An 8,264-nucleotide genomic window follows, 5' to 3' on the forward strand; every position below is an offset into this window, starting at 1 on the left:
GAATATATGCTAGATTCTCCTGTTCCAACCGTTATAATTGATAGTACTTCGAACCCATTCATCTTTTTTCCTTTTTTTTTTTTTTGTCCCCTACATGCTAGGTAGGAGATCATACCATCTTTGCAATAAGAGCTGAATGGGTTGTTATGCAACTGACCGTGAGCCCCCTAGTTATAACTGATAAGAGTATAATTCAATAAACTAATACTGCTTATATTTGAAGCATAAACACAAGTAAAAGTCCGACCCTGACAACAGATAGCAACTCAAGGATTTATCTGACATCAGTAGCCGTACAAACAAGAGCCGACCGCTCGGCTTCGCATCACCTTCCTCGTCCTGATCCAGAGTCCAGGATCCAGAGACCATGGTAACCTTCAAAAGCCACAGAATCGAGGCCGTCAGTCTCCGCGGCCCACGGATCGGGATGCCAACGCCGCAAATGCTGGACCGCAACGGAGGCCCAAAACGGGGCCACATAATTAAAAGCAAACCCGAAAAAAAAAAAAAAAAAAAGGAAAAAATCATCGGAATATGCTTCTCGAACGAACGTAGGAGAGGAAAAAAAAAATTAATCGCGAGGCGACAGGGCGGGGAGTGTGCGCTAAATTTCCCTTTCTTCCCCTCCTCGATTCCCTCCTCTTACCCCTTCTCTCCGTCTCGCTGTCTGCTTCGTTTCGTGGAAGGGGAAGAGAACGAACCAAGGCCCCTTCTGTCTTCTCTTGGGGCGGAGAGAACCCCAAAAGAAAAGAGAGGTCAGCCGCACCCCGTCTTTTAGGAAAAACCACCAAAATAGTAATAAAACCCCCACCAAAAAACATAGAGAAAGTTTTGTACAGTCTTATATAATTCTATATTCTCCTCACTGTTGCTACTTCCTCCTCATATCCATCTTCCCTCTCCCTTCCCCAGGAAGAAGTAAGGAAAAAAATCTGAAAAAGTGGCCTTTTCGATCTGGAATTCGGGTGTTTATTAAAGGATTTTGTCAGTTTTTGTTCAATTTTGCGTTGAAAGATCCGGTATTTTGTTCGTTTCGGTCGAGTCCAGATCGAATGGGACGATGATGCCCAATCGATGGATTTGTTGGATTTGGAATGATAGATAGGATGGAAGTAATGAAAGCGTGTTAGGGATTTCAGGTCCGGCGAGGAAGGGAGGAGGGGCGAGGGCGATGGATGCGGAAGATTTGAGAAGAATGATGAGGAGCCTGGGCGTAGATCTGTGGACGCTGATCGAGACCGCGCTCGACGTCGCCGCGACGGACTATGGCAAGGAGCTCCGGGAGCGGCGAGACGGGATCGTGGAGCGGCTTTACTCGGCGTGGCCGCGGGCGGCGGATCGGTGCCGGAACTGCGCTTCCGGTGCCGCGACGGAGCGGGAGGCGGCCGTCGGCCTGTCGACAGGGGGAGTAGAGGGGAAGGGGAGTAGTAGCCCCGCGGCCGGGAAGCGGGCGGCGACGGCATCGCCGCTGTGGATGGATGGAGAGGAGAAAGGAGAAGAGAGAGAAGGAGAAGACGATGACCATCCGATCGACGACAAGACCAAAATTTTGGCCATTAAAGAATTTCTGGAAGACCCCGATCAGGTCAATCTCCATACTTGCTTCTCTGCATTCTTTTTTCCTTTTTATTTTCTTGAATGATAAAGAAGGTTATTCTTGGAAACAAATTTTTGTTTTGGTTGGCACAGACGGAGGATTCTTTGGTAGCCTGTTGCAAAATCTTGCAGACATGGAGATTACATTCCAAAATCTTAAGGTAAACTTAAATTCTAATTTTTCTTTTCAAAAAATTCTCGTCTTATGTCTGATAGTTTTATTAAAATTTAGTTTTTATTTTTCTTTTCTGGATTTAGGAAACGGATATAGGAAGGCATGTGAACGGCTTTCGGAAGCATCCATCGCCAGAAGTACGGCAATTGGTTAAGCTACTCGTGAGGTGATGATGACGACGATAATTTTCTCTTTTTTTTTTTTTTTTTTGGTTCCTCGAAAGTTTAGAAGAAAAGCATCTGATCCTCCTCTCCAATTTGTCCCAGGAGGTGGAAGCATATCGTGGACGAGTGGGTGAAATCGAGTTCCGCCGGCGACACTGCATCTCCTGCGAATATCAGTAGGTCACCAAACTCAATCCTAAAAAGAAGGACAAAAAGATGTACAGGAAAAAATGAACTTTTATCATCAACTTTATCTAATTTCCTATGCAAATGGATTTCAGCTGACGGAGACTCGCCACAGCAAATCCCTGTGAAAAACAACCACCAAAATGGGCACCATATGGTACTCAATTCTCTACAAAATTTCTAAATCTAAATTACTTTCTATTTTATTGCTATCTTTTCTTTTTTTTTTTTAATTTTAATATCAGGCTTCAGAATTCGGGTACTCACCAAATCCTCCCAGTAAGTGATGGTGTTTTTTTTTTGGTTTTGCATTGTTATTTTTTAATCAAAAGATGGTATATGAAAACTAAGCGTTGGGTTGAAGCAGAAGGTTACGTGAGCTCTGAGAGAAATGGCGGGGAATCAATGGAGCCGAAACCAAAGGCCGTCCCGCGGAAGGAAGTTCCAGCTAAGCCAAACCACTCCTCTCCGCCTTCTGCACTCTCTCCTCCAGCTGTAAAGAAATCAATTCTTTTCCACCTACCCTCAACGAAAATTATTTTAATTCCTCCAATTATTATTATGTTTTTAATTTGCAGAACGCCAACGAGCAAAAGCACAGCCTGCTCGATCCCGAGAGACTCGCTTCCGCGAGAAGACGACTTCATGAAAACTACCAAGAAGCCCAAAATGGTATTTAATTATTTTTTGTCTTCATTAACATATATAACTGCTGGATTTTATTGTGTTTAATTGCGTACTAATATTTTGTTTTTTTTTTTTTTAATTCGGGGAAAAGCTAAAAAGCAGAGGACCATTCAGGTGATGGATATCCATGAGATCCCGAAACCAAAAAATTCCTTCGTGCGGAACAAAGGCAGCGGCTTCCAGGCGAAGCACTGGTGAAGTCCGGTGACCGGCCGGTGCCTGTAATACCTTTGTTATGATGCTTTGCCGATGATGGATTTTTTTTGGATTGGCGGATTATGAGTTCTCATTTTTCCAATCATTTAAACTAACTGAAGATTTTGGAGAGAGATGAGACGAAAATAAAAGGAGTATTTATCAGAAAATTAACGGATTTTTTGATTGGCTGGTGTGGATGCAACGTGTCCACGTGTCTTTTTTTTTCTTTTTTTTTTTTCCGTAGTCACAGGAAGGGGAATCTCCTGATGACTGGTGGAGCCTGAGAATTAGTGGCTTTCTTGCTGGCTAGAAAAGTGAAAACCAGTGGCCTTTAATCCGCGGGAAGAAGGGGATGGGAATTGGGAACTGGCTAACTGTATTTGTTGGCGTGGATTGTCAACATGACAACCATGACCAGACCATGACAGTAACATCATCTGGTTAATTAGTGGTATAACCGTAGGACTTCTCTGGAGATCAGCGATACATTCTGTAGCACCATAGACAGCTAAAAAGAAGCCGAAAGGAAGGCTTTCTGAGCAATTTGGCTCGGGTGTCATTCACCCAACTACGAGAGGGTGGTACACAAATAGTTGGTGGCTGATACACAGAGACTTGAGAGTAAAGCATGAATAGAGATGGTTACGCCCTGCACTTGAGACTTGAGTGAGGGCATCATGTCTGAGGTCAGGTGCTTCCCTTGAGTCGCGAAGATGCTGGACAAACTTCGGCGTCTGCTTTTTATCCCGACAGTGGAACAAAATAGTCTTGCTAGAAGAGTTATTTTTCATTGTCACCAAGACATGTTTAGTTTTAAATTTTTAAAAATGGTGTTAAGTCTAGGAATACTTTCCCGGGAATTATGTTATGTATAACCAAATTGGACGGTTTCCCAGGGGTAATTGTGATGGCGGTTTAAATGCGACACAATCTGTTTCCTGTACGTGGTTATTTTTCACAGGTCATATCCTGACAGCTCGATCCTTTAAAACACAATCTATTCATGATCCATCTAAATGTGTTACGTCTTGGCGTTACTTTTCCTTGTACCAGAAGCCATAAGTGATGGATGGTTCCCCAAAAATAAACACTATTTAAAGCGTGGAGGTCGTAGTGTCAAACAGCACAACAGAATAGTTTATGGACCCCAAGCATGTGGCCTCTGAGAATAACCTGCCACGGACCAAAGAATTATTGCAACGCAGAGTAGCGGTCACGTGACCGGCATGGGCATAACCAGCGTTCCATTGGAGTTCGAAACTTTTCTAGTTATGATTTGGCGTCTCTTCCCCCGGAATCCTGTGAACCATCATCCATCACCCGGGATTTACCGAGGAGAACAAAAGAGAGGCCACCACCCATCTCAGAATTGGGGAAGGGAAAACCAATATGATTATTGACTGCTATTGCGGTAGATGGGGGGTCGTCTTCGATGCTGGAGCTCATCCGGCCACATTTTCCCACTTTGACTCTCTTTCTACGAGACGGTACCCGACCCCACGGCCGGCGTGCTTTAGGATGCACTTCAGAAATCCATTGATCGAACGGTTGAGATCCTCTGATCCGTGTGATCTTGTAATTATGATTTAGAGGGGCATTTGGGACTTTCCTCTTTCTCGTGGCCTTTCGGCTGCTTGCTTTCTTCTGGCCTTGGTGGACTAATGAAGGCAGGCTCGAGGACACTCGCGCGTGGCACGATGGAGAATCCTTGTTCTTCCCGCACGAGCCTAGCCAAAGGTGGGGTCGGTTTGTATCTTTTGCGCGAAGGAATGAAATTTTTTATTTTTTCCGACATCAACCGTTAGATCATATCTCACACAGCTCCTAAAGCACTCTAAATATTTTTTATCATCATTTGCACAGATCTCTTAGTGGCTATCTATCAAAGATTGCACTATTCTGTGAGATATCAAAATATACAAAAATCTTGTATTATAATATGTGTCGTGTTCTAATGGTCAGGGTGTAATTAGATGAGTCCTGTCTTGCAGAAAGGAGAAGGTTAGGCAGGTGCACTTTTGATGACATGTGGGAACACGTTGTCTTCTCTTCCTTCGAAGGTATGATGTGCAACTTGATATAATGTAAATATGCTGTATATTAAATAGGAATATGATATTATGCTGCAACTTGGTTTGCATAATGGTGCTTTTTTTGTTTAGCCTGTCCAAGTGACTATTGGGTAAATGATTATTAGATGCTTGCCGTATAACAAGTATGGTATATAGCATTGCAATCTTTTGTACAAGGATATCCTTCCAATGCAATTAACTTGCTTTGAAAGTGAAGCTATGGACATTGGAATATACCTTGTCAATGCTCTAAATCCAATTCCGGGAAGATTGGTTTCATTTGCCGGCATTTTAAGTGCTTGGATTCTTGCATTGTTGCTAATGGGATATTAAGACTCAAGAGATTGATGAGAGACTCTTTATGTCCACGGTATACGTTATAAGCGAGTACAGAAAAGAAAAATACAAAAAATAAAATATTTTGATATTTACTAGGTTTTTATTATGTGGAATTATTCGATAAATAAATACCAAGCCTCCAACTAAATTAATAGAAAATTATAACTAAATTTTATATTTGATCTTTGTTTATGATATCATTATGATCTTCACTATACATGTCATGCATTCAGGTGGCACCAAAAGAATTCTTATTTGTGTATGGAGGATCCAACTTTTACCCTTGTGGTGTGTGCTAGTAAGCATCTTCTACTGAAGATAAAGCTTTATGAACCAATGTTACGACAACCAAGTAGTTTGTTACTGGAATCCCCATTCACAATGGATGCATAACCTAAATTTTGATAAGAGTTGAAAATTCATGGCTTGGCTTGAACTACCTATGGATCCACCAAAAATTACTGATAGAAGCTTGAAAAGAGAAATAAAATTAATATTGTAAACATTACTAATCTTTCTGGCTATCCAAGAGGCATTGCAGTTGTGAATGCTTTTTGCTTGTGCAACTTCATTCGCCACCAGCCCAGCCACTTTCTTTTGGCCAATAGAAGCGAGCGTATGGTCTCACCTTCCAACTCAATCTAGCCATTGGATCGACCATCATTTTTAGACTCTACTGACTGGCATTCTATTTCTGACCCTTGATTTTGAAGATAATTTTATTTTTTATCCTTAGTCATATATAATTGTGTAGAGAACATACATAAATATGGATGTAAAGAGATCAAATCATATATTTATAAAAAAAATATGTAATTGTACATCAAGAACTAAACATCAAGCAGAACTTGGCCAAGTGCTAAAAGTAAAAGTGAGGTCAAACCAAGGACTGGAACCGACTTGCCTTTCTTAAATTAAACTTGCTGCATGTGTTTTGGTTGGCACCCACTCTGACGGGTCGGAGAGAGTGGCTGTTATCTAAAAGCACAAGCATTTTTTTAGAAGGCGTTTGGTGCATTACGTAGGCAATATTGTTACGATAATGTGATTGCGGAGGGAATATGATTATTTGATAAAATTACAGAAAATTCTATATTGTAATATTTGGTATGTGCAGTAATATTGTTATAAAATTATAAAAAATCCTATATTATAGTGTTTGATATACAATTTAGATTACATGGAATATAAACGAATTTTCTCAAATACTTCCATCCTTACTTATTAATTATTGTCTATTTTTTAGAGGGACAACTTAATTTGGAATCAACCATTTTTTGTGACATCACCCATATATATTTTTTTATTTTCACCAATTGGAACTACCATAATTATTTTAATTCATTTGATGAGAATATTTTGATTCTGAAGTTATCTTATTAAAGATTGCAGAATTTAAGATTATATGGAATCACATAGCCACATCCTCCTAGATAATCAGATTATTTTTTTGAGATAGTGCTGTATTATATGTAATGCGGTATTATCTATGAAAATGACGAAATAAATTGTTAATATGATTATCTGTTGTAAAATTATATGTAATCCTATTAAGATTACATGCACCAAATGCCTCCTTAAAGTAAACCATTGTCGGGGTTGGAGTCCTGCATGTTCAAAAAGGGGATTCCTTTAGAAACACAAAATAGACCACCTTCTATTTGTGGCTGAAGCAATGACATGCTGGTCCCACAGAACTAGGGCCAAGTCTTCAGGTCAAAAGAGAGTGTGGTTTTACCAAAAAACAAAGAGAGTGTGGTTATATGTAAGCAATTGTACTTGGTCATAGTCCCGTCCACAAAATGGACCGGCAATCAACTTCCGGTTTCTTCCTTCTGTGATCGTGGGGATGAAACCGGTTGCTCATTATGCGGATAAGATGATCTACTCATCCATTGCAAGCAAAGCTTCGGGCAGGTTGAAGCAGAGTGGCGATCCATGAATAGACCAGGGAAATTGCTGAATAATAATCTCTTTGATAGTTGGCTAAAATAGAAAAATTATACACTATATCATATACATTATGTCGCAGTGTACCATATCAATCATCTCATCTTGTTCTTATGAGTCTCATTCATCATGCATTTGTTTCGAATTAAGATGCATGTAGATGTTGGATGTAATTTCTTGTACAAACACCCCACGAGGCTTACAAAGCTTGTAGATATAAAACCTTTTACGAAAGCTGCACAAATTTTCGGAGAGGAGAGAGACAAATCTGGTCGAGGAGTCGGAACCAAACCTTTTTACCTGAAGCTTCTCTCTTTCTTGAAAAGTGAACTCTATGATGGACAACAAGTGCTCTTTAAAATCATTGCACGACATTTCTATAAAAGATTAGGCTACTACCAAGTTGTGTTCTGTTGCGAAAATGAGGGGAGATAAAGCTATAACTAAAAGAAAAAGAAAACAGAGCAAACAAGGGAAAGGAATGCAGAAAGGTAAAGGGCAACTAATTAAGCAAAGTCATCAAACCCATACTTTTAAGCCGAGTACCAACCAGGTAAATTAAGCAGAGTCTTTTTTTTGGGGGGGGGGGGATGGAAAGGGAGACTGGGAATGCCACCCTGAATTTATTTATTAAGAGGATAGGTAAATTAAGCAAGTCGCTCAAACCCAAAAGCCTCAAAACAAGCACTGGAAAAAGAGGAAGGCGAACCTCCCCCTGAGGACTGCAATCTTCGTTCAATTGCGAAGGAGGCCTGACTGGTCCAGTCATAAATACTAAATGCCACACACACTAAAATTTCATAGCAGGTGCCAGCTCCAGTAAGTTTGTAAGTATTATAAAACTCTATCAGCCGCCATCTCCCAAAACACGTCTCTCGTTTGTCCCATTCATTGGTA

General features: G+C 40.7%; 1 pseudogene; it reads left to right on the plus strand.

The window, feature by feature from the left end:
• The first annotated feature begins 559 nt into the window (after positions 1-559).
• On the plus strand, positions 560-3,173 carry LOC140851601 (probable mediator of RNA polymerase II transcription subunit 26c; annotated as a pseudogene).
• The last annotated feature ends 5,091 nt before the right edge of the window (positions 3,174-8,264 follow it).

Source organism: Elaeis guineensis, chromosome 9 (genome assembly GCF_000442705.2).
Source record: "Elaeis guineensis isolate ETL-2024a chromosome 9, EG11, whole genome shotgun sequence".
Lineage (NCBI taxonomy): Eukaryota > Viridiplantae > Streptophyta > Magnoliopsida > Arecales > Arecaceae > Elaeis > Elaeis guineensis.